The 27,569-nt window shown below is 34.9% G+C and overlaps 1 non-coding gene across 1 annotated transcript; it reads right to left on the bottom strand.

The window, feature by feature from the left end:
- Positions 1 to 6,582: 6,582 nt before the first annotated feature.
- On the bottom strand, positions 6,583 to 6,654 carry TRNAC-GCA (transfer RNA cysteine (anticodon GCA)). The gene has a single exon. It is a non-coding gene; the product is annotated as a tRNA-Cys (tRNA).
- Positions 6,655 to 27,569: the final 20,915 nt, after the last annotated feature.

Consider the following 27,569-nt stretch of genomic DNA (forward strand, 5'->3'; position numbering starts at 1 on the left):
AAATTGGGAGGTACTGTTATATAGGGGTTATAATAAAACATGGGTCTATGTTGAGAGTTTTTGATGGGAGCCTTTAATGTCAAATAACTCCTAATTCGGTTAAAAAATTTAGCTAGAATCCTCAAAATATCGAAAATCGGTACATAACGTGGGAACTTCAAATGTCATTAACAGCTAGTTCGGAGGTATCTGGGCTATACGAAAATATGAACTTAAATGAACAATTTTTGTTGACTTTTAAATTTCAAATTACAGAAAGTTCGTCCAAAAATAAAGCTAAGGTACGGAAAATCGGGAGGTTTGTTTTGGGGCCATACAAAAACATGGACCTACGTTCGGTTAAACATTTTAAGTAAAATCCTCAAAGTACCGAAAATCGGGAAGTATCGTTATATTGGGGCTATGTTGAAAATTGTTGATGCAGATGCGTGGTGACCACTACAACCTTCAAATGCCAAATTACAGTTAGTTCTGTTAAAAATTGTAGCTAAAATGGCCAAATTACTGAAAATTGTTAGGTACCGTTACATGGGATCTATCTCCGAAAATGGACCTATGTTGACAATTTTTGATGGAGAGGTGTTGTGACCACTAAGAACTTCAAATGTCAAATTACTGCTAGTTCGGTTTAATATTGTAGCTAAAATCATCAAATTACTGAAAATCGGGAGGTACCGTTATATGGGGGCTTTCTTGACAATTTTTGGTGGAGAGGTGTGGTGACCACTAAGAATTTCAAATGTCAAATGTTCAAATTACAGATAATTCGGTTAAAACTTGTTGGTAAAATTCTCAAAATACCTGAAATCGGGCGGTAACGTTATATGGGGGCTATTCCAAAACATGGACCTATGTCCACTAGTTATATAAGTTTATTGACATTTAATAACCCTAAATGTCAATTGATAGCTAAATCGGTATGAAAATGTAGATAAAAACGTCAAAATGTCGTAAATCGGGGGTACCGTTATATGGGGGCTATACCAACACGTGGACCTAGGTCCACAACTTTTGTTATATAAGTTTAGTTACACTTAAGAACCCTAAATGTCAAATTATAGCTATATCGGTCTGAAAATGTAGCTAAAAACGTCAAAATACCGTAAATCGGGGGTGCCGTTATATGGGGGCTATACCAAAACATGGACCTATGTCCACAAGTTTTGTCACATAAGTTTATTGACATTTAAGAACTTCAAATGTCAAATTATAGCTTCATCGGTCTGAAAATGTAGCTAAAAACGTCAAAATACCGTAAATCGGGGGGTACCGTTATATGGGGGCTATACCAAAATGTGGACCTATGTCCACAACTTTTGTCATATAAGTTTATTGATATTTAAGAACCCTAAATGTCAAATTATAGCTAAAGCGGTCTGAAAATGTAGCTAAAACCGTCAAAATACCGTAAATCAGGGGCTACCGTTATATGGGGGCTATACCAAAACGTGGACCTATGTCCACAAATTTTGTTATATAAGTTTATTGACACTTAAGAACAATAAATGTCAAATCATAGCTAAATCGGTCTGAAAATGTAGCTACAAACGTCAAAATACCGCAAATCGGGGGGTACCGTTGTATGGGGGCTATACCAAAACGTGGACCTATGTCCACAACTTTTGTTATATAAGTTTATTGACTTCTAAGAACCTCAAATGTCAAATTATAGCTACATCGGTTCGAAAATGTAGCTAAAAACGTCAAAATACCGCAAATCGGGGGGTACCGTTATATGGGGGCTATACCAAAACGTGGACCTATGTCCACAACTTTTGTTATATAAGTTTATTGACACTTAAGAACCCTAAATGTAAAATTATAGCTACATCGGTCCGAAAATGTAGCTAAAAACGTCAAAATACCGCAAATCGGGGGGTACCGTTATATGGGGGCTATACCAAAAGGTGGACCTATGTCCACAACTTTTGTTACATAAGTTTATTGATACTTAAGAACCCTAAATGTTAAATTATAGCTAAATCGGTCTAAAAATGTAGCTAAAACCGTCAAAATACCGCAAATCGGGGGGTACCGTTATATGGGGGCTATACCAAAACGTGGACCTATGTCCACAAGTTTTGTTATATATGTTTATTGATACTTAAGAACCCTAAATGTCAAATTATAGCCAAATCGGTCTGAAAATGTAGCTAAAAACGTCAAAATACCGTAAATCGGGGGGTACCGTTATATGGGGGCTATACCAAAACGTGGACCGATATAGCCCATCATCGACCTTGACCTGCCTGCAAACAAAAGACGCATTTTCCCAAAATTTCAGCGTCCTATCTCCATTTTTGTGGATGCTAGAGTGATTACCACAGACGGACGGACGGACGGACGGACGGACGTGCTCAGATCGACTTAGAATTTTACCCTGATCAAGAATATATATACTTTATAGGGTCGCAAATGAGTATTTCAATGCGTTACAAACGGAAAAACAAACTTAATATACCCTCCATACTATGGTGGAGGGTATAAAAAAATACCATAGTAGCTCCATAACAACCCTGAATAGGTATATAACTGCTTCATATCTCCTATATTTATTCGTTAAAATTAAAAAACGTTAATATAATTATGGCATTCCATTATCGTAGTCGGGGCAGCAAAGCGCGCCGGGTTTAGCTAGTAAACTTATATAACAAAAGTTGTGGACATAGGCCCACGTTTTGGTATAGCCCCCATATAACGGTAGCCACGATTTCAGGTATTTTGACGATTTAAGTCACATTTCTGGACCGATTTAGCTATAATTTGATATTTAGGGTTCTTAGTGACCAAAAAACTTATATTCGAAAAAATTATGAACATAGGTACATGTTTTGGTATAGCCCCATATAACGGTACCTCCCGATTTTCGGTATTTTGAGAGTTTTACCTACAAGTTTTAACCGAATTAGTTGTAATTTGAACATTTGACATTTGAAGTTCTTAGTGGTCACCACACCTCTCCACCAAAATTGTCTGAAATTTTGGGAAAATGCGTCTTTTGTTTGCAGGCAGGTCAAGTTCGATGATGGGCTATATCGGTCCACGTTTTGGTATAGCCCCCATATAACGGTACCCCCGATTTACGGTATTTTGACGTTTTTAGCTACATTTCAGACCGATTAAGCTATAATTTGACACTAAGAGTTCTTAAGTGTAAATAAACTTATATAACAAAAGTTGTGGACATAGGTCCACGTTTTGGTATAGCCCCCATATAACGTACCCCCGATTTACGCATTTTGACGTTTTTAGCAACATTTTCAGTCTGATTTGGCTATAAATTGACATTTAGGGTTCTTAAGTGTCAATAAACTTATATAACAAAACTAGTGGACATAGGTCCATGTCTTGGAATAGCCCCCATATAACGTTACCGCCCGATTTCAGGTATTTTGACGTTTTATGTCACATTTCTAGACCGAATTAGCTATAATTTGATATTTAGGGTTCTTAGTGACCAAAAAACTTATATTCGAAAAAATTATGAACATAGGTCCATGTTTTGGTATAGCCCCATATAACGGTACCTCCCGATTTTCGGTATTTTGAGAATTTTACCTACAAGTTTTAACCCAATTATCTGTAATTTGAACATTTGACATTTAAAATTCTTAGTGGTCACCACACCTCTCAACCAAAAATTGTCAAGAAAGGTCGATGTATTGATAAAGCCCCCATATAAAAGTACCTCTCGATTTTCAGTAATTTGAGGATTCTAGCTAAAATTTTTAACCGAATTAGGAGTTATTTGACATTCTAGCCCACCAAAAATTGTCAACATACATAGTTAGATATAGGCACCATAAAAAGGGCTTCCCGACGTAAGCATTTTATGTACATTATCTGACATTTTAACGTACCCACTAAAAGTTGGGGACAGGAATGAAAACTAATTATTCCATTTTAGTTCAGAATATTTTATGGTGGAGGGTATGAAAAGTTCGGCCTGGCCGAACTTAACGCTTTTTTACTTGTTATCATTATTTTCGGCCTAAATTGGGTATAATTTTTTTATGAGTCAAAAAATGTAATTACTGAAAAGATAAAAATAAAAAATAAATAAAACAAGTAAAAAAGTATCAGTCGGCTTTGCCGACAGAGATATACCCTCAGCCTGTGTATATTGAAACATTTTTTCCAAAATACGTATGTATTTAGTGGGTTTTAAAAATTTTGGGCGTTGATTAGGATTAAAGATCAAAAGTTTTGCGGAGGAGATACTAAAAGGAATGGATCGACATTGACCGTTATGGAAATGGATCTCCAGCCACAACACTCTTCGGGCTGTTTGCTCAAGAAGTATGGACTTGCCCCTAAAAAAAACTTTTCCCTTCGTAATTCAGGCAGCGAATGCAAGTTGCTTCAACAAAAATCAAAGTGATTCGATATTAGGCCTTAAAGTGAACTTATCCGAAATTTTGTGTGGGAGGTACCGGATGGAGTGGACAAATATAGTCCATATTTGAACCTGATCTATATCTGGTAGATATATTAGTATGTGTAAAGTATAAACCAATTCGGCCACTCCCTTCAATAGTTACCGTACGAACAATTTTTCCGAACATTTTTAACTTTTGTGGTGGAGGTACCTGAAGGAGTGGACCGATATGGCTTATCTTCAAACTTAAACTATGTTTGGACAAAATATTACTAAGGCCATATTTTGCACCGAATCGGCAGATCCGTTCGAGAGTTATCTTGAGCTCCAACCAGCTCACACGGTGTCATAGGGGTTTTTTGCAACTTTCATGCTATTTTCTCAGGAAGTATGGACTTGCCCCTGATGGTGCTTGTACCGTCGTATGGATGGCCCTAAACTGAACTTTTGCGAAATTTTGTGTGGGAGGTACCCGAAGGAGTGGACCTAGTGAGACCATATTGGAACCTTATTTTACCCTGGTAGAAAGTTTACGCTATACAAAGTATGGACCAAATCGGTCACTCCCTTCAAGAGTTATCGTGCGCACAAACTTTCCGAACATTTTCGAACTTTTGTGGGGGAGGTACCGGAAGGAGTGGACCGATATAGCCCATCTTCGAACTTAAACTATGTTTGGGCAAAATATTACGAAAGCCAAAATTTGAACCGAATCGGTTCCTCCGTTTGAGAGTTATCGTGCGCTCCAGCCAGCAGGACAGACAGACAGACGGACGGACATGGCTAGATCGACTCCAAATTGTCTGAAACACATTTCGTCCAAACATACTTGGGGTCTAAAACCATTATTTCGATAAGGCACATTTTCATCGTATCGAAGTGTATATACCCTCCATAGCCTAAAGGCTGAGGGTATAAAAATTAAATGGCAGTGTTATATTTATAATTGCACTTAAAACTAGAAAATAATTTTTCATGATGGTATCTCTCAAATTAAACGCTTGAATTTAAATTAAAAATTGTGACAATATTAAACGTCAAGCGTTTTATTTGAAAAATTATTTTCTAGTTTTAAGTGCATTTATAAATAAAACACTGTAATAGCCCCCATGTAACGGTACCACCCGAGGATTTTATCTTCATTTTTAGCCCGAATTGGCTGTAATTTGGCATTTGGGGTTCACAATACTACAGCCACTTCCACCACCAAAAATTGTGGACATAGGTCCAGGTGTTGGGAGAGCCACCATATGACGGTACCACCCGATTTCAGGAATATTAAAGTTGTTATCAACATTTCGGGCAAGATTGGCTGTAATTTGTTTTCGGGGATAAAAAATTGTATTTACAAAAAAGTTGAAAATCAAAAGCAATTAACAAAATCAACCTATAGTGTTTTATTTATAAATGCAGTTAAAGCTAGTAAATAATAGTTCGCTTAGCATCAAATAGTATATTCTTCTTCATGATGGAATCTCTTAAATAAAATACTTGCATTTAAATTAAAAATATTGACAAAATTAAAGCTTTCAAATATTTTTCTCTATCGAGTAGAGTGTCGGGACACTAAAAATCAACTCATTTTGCACTTCGTGTTTTAAACTATCTACAAGAAAATATTTTTCATTCAATTTTCGAATTATTTTAAATATTTTATATGTTTTTTTGTTTCATCTTAACACACATATGTTGTGTAATGCACACTTCTAATTTTCGATATCTGATGAATCGAAACTATTTTTTTTAAAGTTGAGTTAATATTTCCTCTTTTGGTTTCATACAAATCATTTTTTACGCTTCTGTCCCATTTGATCTGATTTAAGTTTCTAGAATTGACCCTATCGATTGTAAAGAAGTAGTGATGTTACTCTAAATCGATCTTAGGATTTAATTAATAACAAAAACATTAACTAGGATTAATTCTATTAAATACCTTGTCTTTATTGCTGTACGACTTTCGGTTGGTGCTAAAATTCATAGTTTTTAGCTAATTTTATGTTTTAACAATGTAAACGGGTTGACAATTTTCTTGATATTTGTCTTTGGGCACAATACCTAATTTATTTGTTAATGAAATTGAAAACGCTTTTATTAAAGTCCGTTTGGGCTTTATGAATTGATGTAGTATGTTTTCCGAAACTAATCATTAAATTAAAGTTATTTTAATAACAAAAAAATTTTAAAATACTTAAAAAATAATTGTAAGGGGACACCCGGGTTTGAACCGGGGACCTCTCGATCTGCAGTCGAATGCTCTACCACTGAGCTATATCCCCATGTAAAAACGAGTAACAAAATATCATTTAAACATGGTGTTATTTTATTTTTGTTTCTTCTCTTTCTTCTTTATTTCTTCATTGTTGTTGGGTGATAAGCGCACATTATAAATTTAGTCAGTCAACGGCATGAGCCAGAATAAATTCTATATCGCCCAGTTTGATATCGTTGACACATTTTTTTTGTCGTACAACATACACAATACAACACAGCAACCAGCAAACCTTCCAAAACGACTGTGGCAAAATTAGCCACCAAAACAAAATTAGTGAATGTGACATTTTAAAACAATGCATATTTTATGGGATTTTAAAGAAAAGGTTTTAAAAGTTGAAAAAAAACTGTATGTGTACTGTTTTTAAATAGTTTTTTCAATAGTTGTGTATTTTCACAGGATACACAGTTTGAACTAAAAGGTTTACTCCCGTCGAGAATAAGGGTGAGCATTAGAGTTGTGGCAAAGGAACTAAATGGAAGTACCTAGTTTACTTTGCAGTTCCAATAACCCACATTTTTTTCTATGAACAAACTGCGTATACCTAATATCACACATACATTTTATGAGTACAGGGAACTAGGAACTATATTACCCAACTCTAGAAAGCGTCAACCAGTCAGACAAACGCACACGGTGCTCTTGAATCAAATTTAAATTTAAGGTGCTTATACCTGGGAAGTTTTTGCGGATTCTGAAACTACAATGTTCATAGATGAGAATAATCAAAAAAACTAAAAAAATCGTTGTAGCGCTTTTTAAATACATCGCGATTCAAGTTGACATTTTAAAGGGCTTTTAGGTTTTCACGATTTTGCTTGGAAACTGCAATTGAAATGGAACTGAAAAAGATGTTGTAGCTATGAAAATTCTCCACAAGAATGATTTTTTATGATATCTTCGTAGGTTTTACCGTTGTTGAGATATAGAAGCTCAAATTAGGACAATCGCATCCTTATAAAAAATGTCATGACTGCAATTTCCCAACTTAAACTTATGGCGTACCGAAATAAGGCCCCATGAAATAACACTCCAAATTGAAAATGAAAACAGGTATATGGAAAACAACAACAAAACTTTAGGGGCCAATTTTCTTTTTTTAAATGGTTTTATTTAGCTCACCCCGTTTGTTTTATTATTTATTCTTGGGTCAAATTTAGTAATTCAAATTTCACCCTCTTCCTGTCAACCGATTAATCTGAAATTTTGTATACACTTTGGATTTTGGTGACAATACAATTATGTTTATTCATTATCATTATAAATTCAAGATGGCCGCCGCTACAAAATGGCGGATAACGTAGGTTTTATCAATCCCATCAATATGGGTATCAAATGAAAGGGCTCAACAAGAAGAATACAATATACTATAAAAAATTGAAATCAAAGATGGCGGCCGCTACAAAATGGCGGATAACGTAGGTTTTATCAATCCCATCAATATGGGTATCAAATGAAAGGACTCAACAAGCAGAATACAATACAATATAAAAAATTGAAATCCAAGATGGCGGCCGCTACAAAATGGCGGATAACGTAGGTTTTATCATTCCCATCAATATGGGTATCAAATGAAAGGGCTCAACAAGCAGAATACAATATACTACAAAAAATTTAAATCCAAGATGGCGGCCGCTACAATATGGCGGATAACGTAGGTTTTATCAATCCCATCAATATGGGTATCATATGAAAGGGCTCAACAAGCAGAGTACAATATACTATAAAAAATTGAAATCCAAGATGGCGGCCGCTACAAAATGGTGGATAACGTATGATTTATCAATCCCATCAATATGGGTATCAAATGAAAGGACTCAACAAGCAGAATACAATACAATATAAAAAATTGAAATCCAAGATGGCGGCCGCTACAAAATGGCGGATAACGTAGGTTTTATCATTCCCATCAATATGGGTATCAAATGAAAGGGCTCAACAAGCAGAATACAATATACTAAAAAAAATTGAAATCCAAGATGGCGGCCGCTACAATATGGCGGATAACGTAGGTTTTATCAATCCCATCAATATGGGTATCAAATGAAAGGCCTCAACAAGCAGAGTACAATATACTATAAAAAATTTAAATCCAAGATGGCGGCCGCTACAATATGGCGGATAACGTAGGTTTTATCAATCCCATCAATATGGGTATCAAATGAAAGGCCTCAACAAGCAGAGTACAATATACTATAAAAAATTTAAATCCAAGATGGCGGCCGCTACAAAATGGTGGATAACGTATGATTTATCAATCCCATCAATATGGATATCAAATGAAAGGCTCAACCAGTAGAATACAATGTACTATATAAAATTAGAATCCACGATGGCGGCCTCTACAAAATGGCGGATAACTGAGGTTTTATCAATCCCATCAACATGGGTATCAAATGAAAGGTCTCTACAAGTAGAATACAATTTACTATGCAAAATTGAAATCTAAGATGGCCGCCGCTACCAAATGGCTGATAACAATTTTTTATCAATCCCACCAATATGGGTATAAAATAAAAGGGCTTGACAAGAAGAATACAGTGCACTATACAACCTCAATATTTAGGATGGGCGCAGCCACTAAATGGCGTATAATTAAGATTTAAATTTAGAAATTGAATCTGTAATTTAGGTATCTGATTAATCCAGCCTGAATCCACCACCCAAGTCAAGATTTTTTATCGTGTTGAGGACTGTGTGGCGTTAGGGTGGCTAAAAATGACACGTCGTTAGCGGTACACCACCCAAGTTAAGGTGAAAGGTTAAAACGCGCCGAGAACTGTATGGCATTAGGGTGGATAAAAATGATATGTCGTTAGCGTTTTCCCCTCAAGACTCAGGCGCATCTTGTTGTACATAGCCTTGCCCCTTTATTGGACCGCTGGGGGTCGACCGTTTAAATGTCCATTACTCGTGGGAACAACATGGTAAAAATATATAAAAAATACAAACACAAATAAAACAGAAACTGCAACACAACGTAAACGAAGGCTTCAAAAAGCGAAAGAAAAGTATAAAGCAAGCTAAAGAAAGTGAAGGTGATAGAAATAGTCGATTACAGAAACGACGGGAACAATTAGCGTCAAAAACATCTGAGCAATATGAGGCCAGGTTAAAAAAGCAACGTCAGCGATATACACAAATGACGGCGTCAGAAACGCCTGAAGAATATGAAGCCAGGTTAACAAAACAACGGGAGCGATACACAGATGTGTGTTGCCTTTAATACTATCATGGGCTTCTACAATACATAAAATGCAGGCCAGCACTGTGGATCACGCAGTCGTATACTTAGGTGCGAAACTGTTTGAAGAAGGTCAAGCCTACGTGGCTCTTAGTAGAGTAAGATCTTTGCAGGGACTACGTATAGAGGAGTTGGACTGCAATAAACTAACGGGCAAGAAACCTTGCAATAATGAAGCACTAAATGAATTAAACATAATGCGAAATAAAAACTAAAAACTAGAAAATAAAAATAGGTAAAAAAACTTTTTAAGTTAAACGGTTTTATGTTAAACATACATTGCAATGTTTAAGATAAATGTACTAAAAACCAATAAATAATAAAATAGATACAGTCGTGGGAATTATAAACATACGCATAGACTAGACTAAAATAAAACCGTGGGGCACGTCAATTGTCTACAAATTATCGACTTAATGTGCGATAGAAGAATCGTTTAATTCGTCGTTAGGCAGTTGGCCCACAGACGGTGAGAAAATTACTTACCATTTTCTTGCTCATGGAAATTCCAATAGTCCGGGTGACCGGACATAGCACCCACGGATATATCTCCAGAAATTCGTTCGACGAAGTTAGAATATAAGCGGAGTTGTACATTTGGGAAGGGTTAATTTCCAAACAAAATCACAAAATCTTCCAGATTTCATAAAAGTATTTAAAAATGAAATTATATCTGAATTTGTCAGTAGCACTTCGGAGAAATTTTACCAGACTACGGTATTCGACGAAGACATTTCGTAAATACGAGTATATTAATTATTTAAATTGAAAAAAAAACATAAATCGGGAAATTTGTATGTGTTTGCATTTTTTACAAAAACTCTATATTTTCTTAAATAGTAAAAATGTTTTTGTAAAAAATCGCGCGATTTTTTTCAAAAATATTTTCACCTACGTCGCTTTTCGGTTTTATAAAAGTATTTGCAATTTTTTAGAAAAGCTTTGTATTTAGTAAAACTTTGAAAATATTTGTGTAAAAAATCGTGCAATTTTTTTCAAAAATATTTTTGCCTGCGGCTCTTTTCGGTTTTATAAAATTATTTGCAAGTTTTTAGAAAAACTTTGTATTTTCTAAAATTGTGAAAATATTTTTGTAAACAAGTAAGAACGGCTTTAAGTTCGGCCGGCCCGAACTTATTATACCCTCCACCACGAGTGGTATTTAAGTAAACTGCAAGAATTAGTTTCCTTGCGTTTATGAAGAAGACTTAATACCAAATTTCAGCAATTTCGGTAAAACAATGTCGCTAACCTTCAAAATACCGAAATTCGGGAGGCACCGTTCTATGGGGGCTATATCAAAACGTCGATCTATACCGATAAATTTCTGGCGTAAAGTTTTTAGACTCAAAGAAGACAACATACCAAATTTCCGATCTTTCAGTAAGAGAGTGTGGTACGCTTCTATGGGGGATATAGGAAGGCGTGGACCTTTACCGATAATCCTTTTCTGGAACATTTTATAAACCAATGAAAATACTAAATAACAACTTTCAGTCATTTGGGTGGAATATTGACGTCACATCTTTCACATTTACGAAAATCGGGAGGTACCGTTCTATGAGTTATATCTATATCGAAACGTGGACCTATACCAACGAAATTCAGTCGGAAATGGTTTTACTTCCAACGTAAACTAAATACCAAATCTCCAATCACCATTTCGGTGGGTTGTTGTGGCCAAAACCTTCAAAATACCGAAAATCGGGATGTACCGTTCTTTGGAGGCTATATGAAGGCGTGGACCCATACCAACAAAATTCTGGCGGAAAATTTTATACCCCCAACGCAGACTAAATATTAAATTTCAGCCACTTCGGATGAATATTGATGCCACAACGTTCAAACTACCGAAAATCGGGAGGTACCGTTCTATGGGGGATATATGAAGGCGTGGACCTATACCGGCAAATTTCTGGGGGAAAGTTTCGTACTCCCAATGAAGACTAAATACCAAATTTCAGCCATTTCGGTGGAATATTGAGGCCACAACCTTTAAAATACCGAAATCGGAAGGTACCGTTCTATGGGTAATATATGAAGGCGTGGACCCATACCAACAAAATTCTGGGGGAAAGTTTTATACCCCCAACGAAGACCAAGTACCAAATTTCAGCCACTTCGGATGAATATTGATGCCACGACCTTCAAAATACCGAAAATCGGGAGGTACCGTTCTATGGGGGCTATATGAAGGCTTGGACCCATACCAACAAAATTCTGGGGGAAAGTTTTATACCCCCAACGAAGACTAAGTAACAAATTTCAGCCATTTCGGTGTAATATTGAGGCCACAACCTATAATATACCGAAAATCGGGTGGTACCGTTCTATGGGTGCTATATCAAAACGTGGACCGATATAGCCCATTTGCAATACCGAAAATCCTAGGAGTAATAGAAACTTCTATACCAAATTACAATACTCTATCTTAAAAATTGCGAGCTGTATCTTGATTTCAACAGACGTACGGACCGAAATCGTTATATCGACTTAGAATTTTACTCCGATCAAGAATATATATGGTAATATTCAAAAATGTTTTACAATCGTTGAAGTTGAGGTTCACCATTTAATAAGTCGCGAAGTGTCAATATATTTTATACAATATGAATATATTTATATTAATTGAAGTGTTTTAGCCGGGCTCGCATATAATGAACCATAACAAATAATTTATGTGGAAGCTGTGTTGGTGGTAATATTAAAAAAATGGGTAAAAATGTGTTGAAGTTTACAAGTTTTTTTGTGTTCTTTCCTGATTTCTGGTCAAACCACGGAAAATTTAGACCTGAGCTCAAAGAAAGAATTGAAGAATACCCCTTGGGCAACATGGTTCTAATGTATGACTTTTCGATATATACACTGCATCCCCCTAAAATCGATGCTGACATTTTGAAGTTTTGAAATCTGGGTTTTTTGATTTTTTCTTATAATTGGAGGGCGCAACCAGATAATTACCCAAACTGTTTATTGGATTGTAGAACTCGTGATTCCACGTCGTTTGATGTTTATCTCATGAGTGTGCTTCATACAGCTCCCTAGTAATAGGAGTCAAAAGTCGAAATTTTGATGCGTAAATTTTCTTTAAAACCCTATTTTTTGGCTTCAAAAGTTACAACTGTGACTCAGGTACCCTTGAACCCCGCGTGATTTTAGTTTTTTTACGCGCCGGATCTAATAAACCTTTCCGCTTTCAAATCCATCCACTAAAACGGCGGTTATAGATACCTTGAAAGTAGGAAATTCTGCAAAATTATATTTTGATGATTCCGCGCATTGAACCGCGATTTTCGTTGGTTATTTTTACATAAATGGAATCCTTTATACGCGATTATATTATTTTCCAAAACCGTGTGGCATAAATTACCGAGATTCTGGAGTAATATTCGTATTTCGTATAAAATAGAATTTGGTAGCACATCCGCGGTTCTTGACGAATTTGTTTAAAAATTGTTATAATGACGTATTTTTTATAGGCGGTCACTGAAATCGGATGCGCCTTATAATCTTATGTACGTCGCGCAATTTTTACCCACATAAAGGTTTTTTGAACAGTAAGATGCAGCTGACGGCACACTTTGGCCGCTGAATGAAAAGTGGAAAAATCGCTACATAGTGATAGAGATGCACTCGCTGTATCTGAAAAGCGCATGCGCTTTAACTGATTTTAACGAATTCGCGAATTATACGTTTTTCAACTTTTATGTTTTTTTCTTTGGTTGTAATTTCAATATTACTTTCTATTTCATAATCCTATTGTTTATCAAAGTAAGCAAATACACTTTCGGGTTTGTCATCGCAATTTCTCTGAAGAAGTTTCAGCGAAGTCCGTCAGTCCTTGCATCGAAATTTAGCGAAATAGTAGAATAACTCCCAAAAATGTTTTTTCTATTTTCGTATTAAACAAAATATATATTTTTTAAATAATTTCCCACAATAAGTTTTCGTCTTTTGTTGTTGCTGTAATATGGCAGTTATAAATCCTATCGTTAAAATTTTGGTCTCATATTTTTCTACGCGTTGTCTAGAATCTGTACGTATTTTTAATTTATTTTTTCGAATTTTATTTGGACTCTAAATTAGAATAAATTAAATTTACTCCAAGATTTTTTCATTATTTCTTGATTTTCCGCGAAAATAAAAATACATTTAGTAAATATTTAGGCATCTACGGATAGATATTAAATGCTGTTAACGCTTTATATATACATTTTCTTATTACAGCACAAATTGAATTTTTAAATATTTGTTCTTTATAAGGGAATAAAACCCCCCATAACTTTTGAGCGCAGCATCCAATTTTGTGAACGCGAACAGATTTGAAACCACGATTTTTTTCGTACCCCATGTACCAAAAATCGCAGATGTGCTCGCCAAAAATTTTTTTAATTTTTTTTCTATGGAATTGTAAAGGAAATTTGAAATTTACCATATACTTTATATGGTCTCCGATGAATATTTCGATGTGTTGTATTAACATCTTTAAAAATCGTTCTTGCAAATACACCCCAAATGTGTTGCTTCATTTACACCCCAAATTTAAGTGAATAAATATTTTGGGCCTAATTGTATTTTCGGTGTTTGGGTAATATTGCATTTGCCAAATGCACCCCAATTTCAAAAATGCATTTTAGCCCCAATGAAATTTTGGGGCATAAATGTAATATTTTTTGGGGCCAAATTTCCTAGTTTGCGACCTTTTTGTATTGTATTAAATTGAAAAACCCCCCAAAAATTGGGGTCCAATTTCATTTCCGTTTGGGGTGTTATTTAATGGGGTCTTATTTCTGTACGCCAAACTTATATATCTCAAAATAGGTACAATTTGCGAAAAATTACGAAAGCCAATCTTGTAGAGAATTTTTACAGCAACAACATATTCTTTAGTCCCATTTCGAAACGATTTGCAGTTTTCAAGCTAAATCCTGAATACCTATGACAAAAATCTGGAAGTTTGATCTGAACCACAACCTTGGAAAATATCAATCAGCCAATCTAGTACAGAATTTTCGCTGCTAAAACATTTTCTTTGGTCCGATCTCAATAGGACTTGCGGTTTCCAAGCAAAATCATGAAAAGGAAAAAAAACCTAAAAATGTGAATATTGATCGCGATTTATTAAAAAAATCCATCCAGCAATTTTTTCTTGTTTTTGGATTTTTTTTCATCTATAAAAATTGCTGTTTCAAAATTTGCAAAAACTTCATTTAAAGTTACTAAGGGAGACGATACAGTCAATCCATTGTCCTAATTTGAACTTTTATATCTCAATAACATTAAAAACTACGAAGATATCATAAAAGTCAATCTTATAGAGAATTTTCATAGCTACAACATCTTATTTAGTCCCATTTCAATAGCACTTGCGGTTTTTAAGCAAAATCGTGAAAACCTAAAAAAAAACACTTAAAAATGTCAACTTGAATCGCGATTTATTTCAAAGGCGCTCCGACGATTTTTTAGTTTTTTGATTTGTCTCATCTATGAACATTGTAGTTTCAGAATCCGCAAAAACTTTTCAGGTGCAAGCACCTTCCATTTAAATTTTTTCCAGGACTACTTAGTTATATTGCTGATTGCTGCGCCAGAACTTCTTCATCTTCGTCATCGGATTCATCATCGTCGCCGCAATGAAAATACTCCCGCAGTCTCCCCAACAACAACAACAACAGCAAACGCAGCATCTAACACCATATATATTTTTGTTCAGGGCTCAGGGGACGCATCGTTGATGTCCGCAACAAAGTCAACGACATTGTAGTCAGGACTGCCAGATAATTTTACGAAAAATCGTTAAAATGATTTTTTCTCCGAATTTTCCAAGAATTTACCTTCGAATTCGGACCGAAACTCTAATATTTTTTTAGAGTTTCCTTAGAATATTCTTTCCGAATTCGGTGACCACGTCCATACAACAATTTTTTACAGAAATTCTGACCGAATTCAAAACGAATTCGGAACAAAATGTTAGCTGGGAGGGTTCTTAAGAAAGCAAATGTGTGTGTCTGAGTGTGGCATTGATCGTTTTGCATAGCAAATGTTTGCCAAAAATTCTTTTTGTTTCGGTTTTGAATGAAACAACTCGGCAAAGCATAGCCGAAGTACATTTCAGTATGTTATGTAACTAGGTTGGAGTGTAAAGGGGAATGAGGCATACCAAGATGTCGCTGGTATACACTTGCCATTGAAAAAAATTCGGTCTAGCACAGTGGCCACTCCTGACTAGCCATAAACAAAATTGATTCATTATTAATTCACAATCATAAACAGGATGCTTTATTTATAGAAGAAAAATGATATGATGTTGCTGTTGTTGATACGGGTACCCAAGGTGTTTGCTGGGTTACCTTGCCCTCCCAATGGATTCTCTACAAAATCCCCAATGAGCCTCATCAATGATGATGACTCCCAAAAGTGTTGACTTGGCTGACCCTTGCCTTCTACCTTACCTTTACCGAAAGCCTTTTAGCACACCGTAATGTTCAAGAATTATTTTCGTATAACATTTCACTTATCCATTTATTCAGAGGATAATAAGTCAATATTAGAGACAATTTATTACATACTAGCAAAATACCCGCTACTTCGTATGCGGAAAGGATATAAAAAACAAATAAACAATATATAATATGGAAATGACAAACACTGAAAATTTGGTCGCACTAATACCAATTTTAATCAATATTTATTTTTATCTCAGTACTGTACGTACCCCTTAAGTTCGATTTTCAAAAAGATCAGCCGTATCTCACCCTTACACATTAACAGCGAGATCAACGTTGCACACCAATACACACCCTAACTCCAAAAAATAAAAATTCCAGCACTGTCCCTACACCCAAAAACAAATTGAGTACCATTAAGTAATTTTTGTATACTTATGGTACGTATTTCGACGACATATCTCAGCCATACACGGACATTAATACAAAATAATTACAGTAAATTCCATAATAATTACAGTAATTCCAAATCTCAAGATTCCAGCTGTATCCGTTCGTCCAATTCCAAATTGTACCAAACTTAGTATCAAGTCGAACTCTTCGTACCCATAAGTAAGATTTTCCAAAACTACCTCAATCCTTCACTTTAGTAGTAATCTTACTTCCAAATTTCAGGATTCAAACTCTATCCGTTAAACCAAATTAAAATTGTACTAAATTTAGAACAATTTAGAATTTTCGTACCAATTTTCAAAACTTCCTCAACGCAACAGGGCTACAATAATCATACTTTTAAATTGCAGGATTCCACCGCTATCCGTTCACCTACATACAAATTGTATTAAATTTAGTACCATAAGTTTGCTTTTTCAAAACAACCTGAATCCTACTCTTCGACTGTAATCGTAATTCCAAATTTCAGGATTCCAGCTCTATTAATTCACCCGAATCCAAATTGTATCAAATTTAGTACCATTTCTTTCCCAAACAAAAATTTCAGGATTCCAGCTCTACCCGTTCACCTAAATCCATATTGTACCATATTTAGTACCACTTAGTACTTCTCGTACCCATACGTACGACTTTTCAAAATTTCCTCAATGCTACACTCCTACAGTAATCTTAATTCCTAATTCCAACACTATCCGTTTACTAAAATTCAAATTGTACCAAATTTAGTGCTTTCTGTACCCATAAGTACGAATTTCCAAAACTACCTCAATTCTACTGTCGGCAGTAATCTTAGTTCCGTTCATCCAAATCCAAATTGTACCAAATTTAGTACCATTTAGTACTATTCGTACCCAAAGGTACGAATTTTCAAAACTATCTCAATCCTACACCCCTACAGTAGTCTTAATTCAAAACTTTAGGATTCCACCTCTATCCGTTCACCCAAATCCAAATTTATTACTGCTCGTAATCATAAATACGAACTTCCAAAGCCATATCCTTATTTCAACGCCATTTCCCAACCTTGATTCCCATACCAAATTTGAAGATTCTAGCTTTATCCATTAAAAATATGCAATTGGTACAAAATTTAGAAACTTTTAGTACTTTTCGTACATTTATAGGTCGAGTTTCTAAATACCCTTTGGTACATCTTCCTAGCTCTCCATCAATGACCACTCGTTTAAAATTTCAGAATTCTAGCTCTTCGCGTTTGCCTAATACAATGGATTCCATATTTAGTACACTTTAGCACTTTTCGTACCTTTCTACTACGAATTTCCAAAAACCCCTTTACACAAAAACAAATTGTACCAAATTCTGTACAATTCGATTTTCCAAAACAACCTTAATCCTTCACTTCAACAGTAACCATAATTCCAAATAACAGGATTCCAGCGCTATCCGTGCACTCAAATCCAAGTTGTACCATTTGGTACATTTCGTACCCATAAGTACGAATTCTGACCGAATTCCAGGATTCCAGCTCTATCCGTTCCCCCAAATCCAAATTGTACCACAGGTAGTACAACTTAGTAATTTTCGTACCCTTACTACCTCAGTCCTACACTCCAATAGTTATCCTAATTTCAAATTTCAGGACTCAAACACTATCCGTCACCTAAATCCAAATTCTACCTCTATAGCCTACCGCGAACGGGTTGCAAATTCTAACTCTTTCCGTTTACTAAAATTCATACTTTAAATTAAAATAAATAAAATTAAAATACTTAAAATTCAGGATTCCAGTTCTATCCGTTCACCCAAATCCAAATTGTAATAAATTTAGTACCATTTAGTACTTTTCGTACACATGATTGGTAATTTTCCAAACCATTTCCTTTTAGAAACACCACTTCCCAACCTTGATTTCCATACCAAATTCCTATATTCCTGGGGCCTATTATTGATTTCATTAATTATTTAGCGATTTCTTCAAATTACAGATTTTGAAATTGAATAGTTATGACTATTCATTGATTATTGATTACAATGCTCAACAAAATTGAAAAAGTTGAATGTTTCAACCGATGTTGTTGTTGTTTCTAAATGAAATCAGCGAGCTATTTTCAAATCTGGTCACGGTTTTTCTCCATCAGCTCTTGTTCATGAGATATAGCTCAAAATCGGTTTTTACGAGTTTTACCCAGAATTTCGTTATTTTCGGATACAAACAAATATTTTTTGCGGGTTTTTCGACACTAATATATTAAGAAGATGTTATACGCTCAATACAAAACGTTTTTTGAAATAATTATGGCGAATATATATCAAAAAATATAGAAAACATACGATGAATCTTGTAAAAATTGCATATTTTGAGTACTTTAAGCTGTAATTACGTCATCGGGGGAAGTCATAGGAGCTTCATATGGCATTCCGGATATGCTCAGGGTGTCTAATATGTAGTCCTGTATTCAAATATATAATATAAAGTTCATAGCGCCCACGATTCGCCCATAACCTAAAACTCGTCATGAAGACTGCCATTGAAAAGTAAATGGCTTATGTGGTAATGATATCACTGGTAAATTATTTCCCTTTAGCAGTCTTCATGGCGATTTTTAGGTTATGGCCGAATCGTGGGCGCTATGAACTTTATCTATATATATAAATGAGCTTGGTGATGAGTGATTGACTGACTGACTGACTCATCATCAACGCCCAGCCAAAACGGCTAAAGCTAGGAGCTTGAAATTTTACCAGTGGGTCACTGTTGATGCAAATGTGCGAGATAAGGCCGGGTTTTAGAAAATTCGTCCTGGAACCACAAAAAATAACAACAACAAAAATCCTTATTTTTCATTACTATCACTTAGTTGGCCCTCTACAAGACATGTGTCAAATTAACAATGCTATAACTTCTTGATACCGTAAAAAATCACACATAATTTCAAATTTTGTAGTTTACTTCTAGGCGCACTTATTTTATCGTAAACCACTAAATAATAGAAAGACAAGATATTTGTTATCTTCCATTGCAACAGATGTCGCAGTTGGTGATAATGGTGTATAAACAACAATTACGCAAATGAACAAATGAGTTGCTGTTGAAGACAACATTAGGGGAATAAATTCAGAAATCGGCCAGAAATAACAACATCTAAAAACTGTATGGACCTGACTTTTTGGTAATAACTAAATGTTTGCAAATCAATGAAAGTACAATAGAATTGTGCATATTACCACGATTTATTTGCAATTAAGAATTTTATCGTATATGGAGATGTACAGGCATAACTATTCAATTTTCAATTTCAAAATCTGCAATTTTAAGAAATCGCTAAATAATTAATGAAATCAATAATAGGCCCCAGGAATATAGGAATTTGGTATGGAAATCAAGGTTGGGAAGTGGTGCTTCTAAAAGGAAATGGTTTGGAAAATTACCAATCATGTGTACGAAAAGTACTAAATGGTACTAAATTTAGTACAATTTAGATTTGGGTGAACGTAAAGAGCTGGAAACCTGAAATTTGGAATTAAGGTTACTGTTGTAGTGTAGGATTGAGATATGAGGGTAGTTTTGGAAATTCGTGCTTATGTGTACGAAAAGTACTAAATTTGGTACAATAGGGATTTGGGTGAACGGATAGAGCTGGAATCCTGATATTTGGAATTGATATTACTGTTGGAGTGTTGGATTGAAGAACTTTTGGAAATTCGTACTTATGTGTATGAAAAGTACTAAATGGTACTAAATTTGATACAATGGGGATTTGGGTGAACGGATAATAGCTGGAATCTCGAAATTTGGAATTGAGATTACTGGTGGGGTGTAGGATTGAGGTAGTTTTTAAATTCGTACTTAGGGGTACGAAAAGTACTAAATGGTACTAAATTTAGTACAATTTGGATTTGAATGAACGGATAGAGCTGGAAACCTGAAATTTGGAATTAATATTACTGTTGAAGTGTAGGATTGAGATATGAGGGTGGTTTTGGAAATTAGTACTTATGTGTACGGAAAGTACTAAATGGAACTAAATTTTTTATAATGGGGATTTGGGTGAACGGATAGCGCTGGAATCTCTAAATTTGGAACTGAGATTACTGGTGGAGTTTAATATTGTGGAAGTTTTGGAAATTCGTACATAGGGTACGAAAAATACTAAATAGCACTAAATTTGGTACAGTTTCGATTTGGGTGAACGGATAGAGCTTGATTCCTCAAATTTTGACTGAGGATCACTGATGAAGAGTAAGAAAGATGCACCAAAGGGTTTTTGGAAACTTGAGTGTACGAAAAGTACTAAATGGTACTAAATTTAGTACAATTTGGATTTGGGGGAACGGATAGAGCTGGATTCCTGAAATTTGGAATTGATATTACTGTTGGAGTGTAGGACTGGGGAAGTTTTGGAAATTCATACTTATGTGAATGAAAAGTACTAAATGGTACTAAATTTGGGACAATGGGGATTTGGGTGAACGGATATAGTTGGAATCTCGAAATTTGGAATTGAGATTACTGGTGGGGTGTAGAATTGAGGTAGTTTTGAAAATTCGTACTTATGGGTACGAAAAGTACTAAATGGTACTAAATTTTAGTAGCTGGAAACCTGAAATTTGGAATTAAGATTACTGTGAGGTGTAGGACTGAGATATGAGGGTGGTTTTGGAAATTCGTACTTATGTGTTCGAAAAGTGCTTAATTTGGTACAATAGGCATTCGAGTGAACGGACAGAGCTGGAATCCTGAAATTTGAAATTGAGATTACTGTTGGATCATAGGATTGGGGAAATTTTGGAAATTCGTATTTATGTGTACGAAAAGTACTATGGTACTAAATTTATTACAATTTGGATTTGGGTGAACGGATAGAACTGGAATCCTGAATTTTAAGTATTTTAATTTTATTTATTTTAATTTAAAGTATGAATTTTTGTAAACGGAAAGAGTTAGAATTTGCAACCCGTTCGCGGTAGGCTATAGAGGTAGAATTTGGATTTGGGTGACGGATAGTGTTTGAGTCCAGAAATTTGAAATTAGGATTACTATTGGAGTGTTGGACTGAGGTAGAAAGGGTACGAAAAGTACTAAGTGGTACTACCTGTGGTACAATTTGGATTTGGGGGAACGGATAGAGCTGGAATCCTGGAATTTGGTCAGACTGCTGTTGGAGTATAGGATTGAGATGGAAGTAGTTTTTGAAATTCGTACTTATGGGTACGAAATGTACCAAATGCTACAACTTGGATTTGAGTGCACGGATAGCGCTGGAATCCTGTTATTTGGAATTATGGTTACTGTTGAAGTGAAGGATTAAGGTTGTTTTGGAAAATCGAATTGTACAGAATTTGGTACAATTTGTTTTTGTGTAAAGGGGTTTTTGGAAATTCGTCGTAGAAAGGTACGAAAAGTGCTAAAGTGTACTAAATATGGAATCCATTGTATTAGGCAAACGCGAAGAGCTAGAAATCTGAAATTTTGAACGAGTGGTCATTGATGGAGAGTTAGGAAGATGTACCAAAGGGTATTTAGAAACTCGACCTATAAGTGTACGAAAAGTACTAAAAGTTTCTAAATTTGGTACCAATTGCATATTTTTAATGGATAAAGCCAGAATCTTCAAATTTGGTATGGGAATCAAGGTTGGGAAATGGCGTTGAAATAAGGAAATGGTTTTGGAAGTTCGTATTTATGATTACGAGCAGTACTAAATTTGGATTTGGGTGAACGGATAGAGCTGGAATCCTAAAGTTTTGAATTAAGATTACTGTAGGGGTGTATGATTGAGATAGTTTTAGAAATTCGTACCTTTGGGTACGAAAAGTACTAAATGGTACTAAATTTGGTACAATTTGGATTTGGATGAACGGATAAAGCTGGAATTCTGAAATTTGGAACTAAGATTACTGTCGGACAGTAGAATTGAGGTAGTTTTGGAAATTCGTACTTATGGGTACAGAAAGCACTAAATTTGGTACAATTTGAATTTTAGTAAACGGATAGTGTTGGAATTAGGAATTAAGATTACTGTAGGAGTGTAGTATTGAGGAAATTTTGAAAAGTCGTACGTATGGGTACGAGAAGTACTAAATGGTACTAAATATGGTACAATGTGGATTTGGGTGAACGGGTAGAGCTGGAATCCTGAAATGTTTGTTTGGGAAAGAAATGGTAGTAAATTTGATACAATTTGGATTCGGGTGAATTAATAGAGCTGGAATCCTGAAATTTGGAATTACGATTACAGTCGAAGAGTAGGATTCAGGTTGTTTTGAAAAAGCAAACTTATGGTTACGAAAAGCACTAAATGATACTAAATTTAGTACAATTTGTATGTAGGTGAACGGATAGCGGTGGAATCCTGCAATTTGAAAGTATGATTATTGTAGCCCTGTTGCGTTGAGGAAGTTTTGAAAACTGGTACTAAAATTCTAAATTGTTCTCAATTTAGTACAATTTTAATTTGGTTTAACGGATAGAGTTTGAATCCTGAAATTTGGAAGTAAGATTACTACTAAAGTGAAGGATTGAGGTAGTTTTGGAAAATCTTACTTATGGGTACGAAGAGTTCGACTTGATACTAAGTTTGGTACAATTTGGAATTGGACGAACGGATACAGCTGGAATCTTGAGATTTGGAATTACTGTAATTATTATGGAATTTACTGTAATTATTTTGTATTAATGTCCGTGTATGGCTGAGATATGTCGTCGAAATACGTACCATAAGTATACGAAAATTACTTAATGGTACTCAATGGTACTCAGTGCTGGAATTTTTATTTTTTGGAGTTAGGGTGTGTATTGGTGTGCAACGTTGATCTCGCTGTTAATGTGTAAGGGTGAGATACGGCTGATCTTTTTTAAAAACGAACTTAAGGGGTACGTACAGTACTAAGATAAAAATAAATATTGATTAAAATTGGTATTAGTGCGACCAAATTTTCAGTGTTTGTCATTTCCATATTATATATTGTTTATTTGTTTTTTTATATCCTTTCCGCATACGAAGTAGCGGGCATTTTGCTAGTATTATATATTTGAATACAGGACTATATAGTAGACACCCTGAGCATATCCGGAATGCCATATGAAGCTCCTATGACTTCCCCCGATGACGTAATTACAGCTTAAAGTACTCAAAATATGCAATTTTTACAAGATTCATCGTATGTTTTCTATATTTTTTGTTATATATTCGCCATAATTATTTCAAAAAACGTTTTGTATCGAGCGTATAACATCTTCTTAATATATTAGTGTCGAAAAACCCGCAAAAAAATATTTGTTTGTATCCGAAAATAACGAAATTCTGGGTAAAACTCGTAAAAACCGATTTTGAGCTATATCTCAAGAACAAGAGCTGATGGAGAAAAACCGTGACCAGATTTGAAAATAGCTCGCCGATTTCATTTAGAAACAACAACAACTTCGGTTGAAACAAAAGTCGTGTTGACCTGTGTTATCCATATACGATAAAATTCTTAATTGCAAATAAATCGTGGTAATATGCACAATTTTATTGCACTTTCATTGATTTGCAAACATTTAGTTATTACCAAAAAGTCAAGTCCATACAGTTTTTAGTTGTTGTTATTTCTGGCCGGTTTCTGAATTTATTCCCCTAATGTTGTCTTCAACAGCAAATCATTTGTTCAACAAACCCAACATTATTTATTGAAAGAATTTTTGTTTTAATTATAAATTGAAAAACAAAATTTTTACAAATGCATCGTTTGTAATCATCTTTTCTAACTGTATTTTAACGAATGAAAATCTTTTGTGCGACACCTGTTATGTGAAAACTAAATCAGGATCGGTTTGTATTTTTCCTGTAATTGATGTTTATACCATAATCACCAACTGCGACATCTGTTGCAATGGAAGATAACAAATGTCTTGTCTTTCTATTATTTAGTGGTTTACGATAAAATAAGTGCGCCTAGAAGTAAACTACAAAATTTGAAATTATGTGTGATCGTTTACGGTATCAAGAAGTTATAGCATTGATAATTTGACACATGTCTTGCAGAGGGCCAACTAAGTGAATCAGTACGTAATAATAATGAAAAATAAGGATTTTTGTTGTTGTTGTTTTTTGTGGTTCCAGGACGAATTTTCCAAAACCCGGCCTTATCTCGCACATTTGCATCAACAGTGACCCACTGGTAAAATTCAAGCTCCTAGCTTTAGCCGTTTTGGCTGGGCGTTGATGATGAGTCAGTCAGTCAGACAGTCAGTCAATCACTCATTTATATATAGACTAGCAAAATGCCCGCTACTTCGTATGCGGAAAGGATATAAAAAAAAACAAATAAACAATATATAATATGGAAATGACAAACACTGAAAATTTGGTCGCACTAATACCAATTTTAATCAATATTTATTTTTATCTTAGTACTGTACGTACCCCTTAAACTCGATTTTCAAAAAGATCAGCCGTATCTCACCCTTACACATTAACAGCGAGATCAACGTTGCACACCAATACACACCCTAACTCCAAAAAATAAAAATTCCAGCACTGTCCCTACACCCAAAAACAAATTGAGTACCATTAAGTAATTTTCGTATACTTATGGTACGTATTTCGACGACATATCTAAGTCATACATGGACATTAATACAAAATAATTACAGTAAATTCCATAATAATTACAGTATTTCCAAATCTCAAGATTCCAGCTGTATCCGTTCGTCCAATTCCAAATTGTACCAAACTTAGTATCAAGTCGAACTCTTCGTACCCATAAGTAAGATTTTCCAAAACTACCTCAATCCTTCACTTTAGTAGTAATTTTACTTCCAAATTTCAGGATTCAAACTCTATCCGTTAAACCAAATTAAAATTGTACTAAATTTAGAACAATTTATAATTTTCGTACCAATTTTCAAATCTTCCTCAACGCAACAGGGCTACAATAATCATACTTTCAAATTGCACCGCTATCCGTTCACCTACATACAAATTGTACTAAATTTAGTACCATTTAGTGCTTTTCGTAACCATAAGTTTGATTTTTCAAAACAACCTGAATCCTACTCTTCGACTGTAATCGTAATTCCAAATTTCAGGATTCCAGCTCTATTAATTCACCCGAATCCAAATTGTATCAAATTTAGTACCATTTCTTTCCCAAACAAAAATTTCAGGATTCCAGCTCTACCCGTTCACCCAAATCCATATTGTACCATATTTAGTACCATTTAGTACTTCTCGTACCCATACGTACAACTTTTCAAAATTTCCTCAATACTACACTCCTACAGTAATCTTAATTCCTAATTCCAACACTATCCGTTTACTAAAATTCAAATTGTACCAAATTTAGTGCTTTCTGTACCCATAAGTACGAATTTCCAAAACTACCTCAATTCTATTGTCCGGCAGTAATCTTAGTTCCAAATTTCAGAATTCCAGCTCTATCCGTTCATCCAAATCCAAATTGTACCAAATTTAGTACCATTTAGTACTTTTTGTACCCAAAGGTGCGAATTTCCAAAACTATCTCAATCCTACACCCCTACAGTAATCTTAATTCAAAACTTTAGGATTCCAGCTCTATCCGTTCACCCAAATCCAAATTTAGTACTGCTCGTAATAATAAATACGAACTTCCAAAACCATTTCTTTATTTCAACGCCATTTCCCAACCTTGATTCCCATACCAAGTTTGAAGATTCTAGCTTTATCCATTAAAAATATGCAATTGGCTCCAAATTTAGAAACTTTTAGTACTTTTCGTACACTTATAGGTCGAGTTTCTAAATACCCTTTGGTACATCTTCCTAACTCTCCATCAATGACCACTCGTTCAAAATTTTAGAATTCTAGCTCTTCGCGTTTGCCTAATACAATGGATTCCATATTTAGTACACTTTAGCACTTTTCGTACCTTTCTACGACGAATTTCCAAAATCCCCTTTACACAAAAACAAATTGTACCAAATTCTGTACAATTCGATTTTCCAAAACAACCTTAATCCTTCACTTCAACAGTAACCATAATTCCAAATAACAGGATTCCAGCGCTATCCGTGCACTCAAATCCAAGTTGTACCATTTGGTACATTTCGTACCCATAAGTACGAATTTCAAAAACTACTTCCATCTCAATCCTATACTCCAACAGCAGTCTGACCAAATTCCAGGACTCCAGCTCTATCCGTTCCCCCAAATCCAAATTGTACCACAGGTAGTACCACTTAGTAATTTCCGTACCCTTACTACCTCAGTCCTACACTCCAATAGTAATCCTAATTTCAAATTTCAGGACTCAAACACTATCCGTCACCCAAATCCAAATTCTACCTCTATAGCCTGCCGCGAACGGGTTGCAAATTCTAACTCTTTCCGTTTACTAAAATTCATACTTTAAATTAAATAAATAAAATTAAAATACTTAAAATTCAGGATTCCAGTTCTATCCGTTCACCCAAATCCAAATTGTAATAAATTTAGTACCATTTAGTACTTTTCGTACACATAAATACGAATTTCCAAAATTTCCCAATCCTATGCTCCAACAATAATCTCAATTTCAAATTTCAGGATTCCAGCTCTGTCCGTTCACTCGAATCCCTATTGTACCAAATTTAGTACTTTTCGAACACATAAGTACGAATTTCCAAAACCACCCTCATATCTCAGTCCTACACTACACAGTAATCTTAATTCCAAATTTCAGGTTTCCAGCTACATACATACGTTCACCCAAATCCAAATTGTACTAAATTTAGTACCATTTAGTACTTTTCGTACCCATAAGTACGAATTTTCAAAACTACCTCAATCCTACACCCCACCAGTAATCTCAATT

This window comes from Musca autumnalis, unplaced genomic scaffold (assembly GCF_047663935.1).
Source record: "Musca autumnalis isolate F117 unplaced genomic scaffold, ASM4766393v1 scaffold_2, whole genome shotgun sequence".
In the NCBI taxonomy this organism is placed as follows: domain Eukaryota; kingdom Metazoa; phylum Arthropoda; class Insecta; order Diptera; family Muscidae; genus Musca; species Musca autumnalis.